The sequence below is a fragment of the Chaetura pelagica genome, unplaced genomic scaffold (assembly GCF_000747805.2).
Source record: "Chaetura pelagica isolate M959 unplaced genomic scaffold, ChaPel_1.0 scaffold242, whole genome shotgun sequence".
Taxonomy (NCBI): Eukaryota; Metazoa; Chordata; class Aves; order Apodiformes; family Apodidae; genus Chaetura; species Chaetura pelagica.
This window is the reverse complement of record NW_009952377.1, coordinates 1,202,100-1,203,335: the sequence shown is the minus strand read 5'-3', so window position 1 is coordinate 1,203,335 and position 1,236 is coordinate 1,202,100.

Below are 1,236 nucleotides of genomic sequence, written 5' to 3'. Positions count from 1 at the left end.
GACTTCCCCCTTCTCTTCCAGGGCTGACTCAATGCTTAATTGCTGCATTTCTGACTCATCGCAGGGCTGAGCAGGGCGGGGAAAAACGGCGCTTTGAAGCGGGGAGTCTTGTCTGCCTTCCCGCTTTTTCCTCTGTGCATAGCATATGGGTGGGGGGGGAGGGAAGGGAAGGGTGGTGCTTGGGATGAAGCGTCCTAGGGACCAGGAGAGGGAGCTTTAGTCTACAGTAGACAAAAGCGGTAATCTGGAAGGAGGGGAAGCCGCGCGTTCGTTCCGAGAGCTCACGCACAGTCACCGAGATACCTGCTTCCTCAACGCTTCTGCAGGCGCGTGGTCAGGTCACATGGTGGCTCTTTTTAGACCTCTTGGGGAAGGAAACCTCGTGCTTGAAACAGAAACCACGGCGTACTTCTTGCTGAGGAAGGGCAAAACGGCATCTCGGTTAATTTAGGCTGCAAGGCACGTGCAAATCTGTTTGCTTCTAGTGTAAATAAGTTATAAAGCTGACCAGAGGGACTCGGGCCATATGGCACTAATAGACGTGCTCTTACACATCAGTACTAAGAAGGGTACTTGAATGTGTCAGCGCTTCTGTCATTAAAGATAACTACGTGATGACGTGTCAGAATAGCCATGTTGTAGTCAGGGTTGCCTATTTAGTCCACCAGTTACGACTTAAATACTCTTGGATCTGATTATAGGGGCACATGTTAATTTAAATATGTAAATGCTGCTTAAGTCAACTTTAATAATAGGATTCATCCTTCTTCCTCTTGCTCCCCCCTTCCCCTAAGAAAAAAAACAAGTGGAAAAATTTCTGCACTGCTCTGTACCTCTGCATTGCTAGGCTTTCTGCAGTGAAGCAACTTAGGTCAGACTTCATTAGTCTTGTTGTTAAATCAAAACTCAACAGAAGCTACTATGAGAATCTGTAACTAATAGGAGAGAATTAATTGTATTTTCAACTCTTCTCCACTCCAGACAAAATAGCTGGTAAGCCATGTAAAAATTGTTGGGCTACAGATTGCTACTGCTTTATTTAACTTATATGTCTCAACATTCTGATAGAATTTGGTTTATGTAATAGGTTTGTGCTACGATACGGAATTTGAAACTGTTTTCCAGATCTTTCTGCTGCTTCCTGCAGCCTGAAACGTATCACGTGACCCATTTGGTACAAGAGCCGTTGGTCTCCATAGTAAATCAAACCTTTCCTTACTGATAGCAACACTCTTT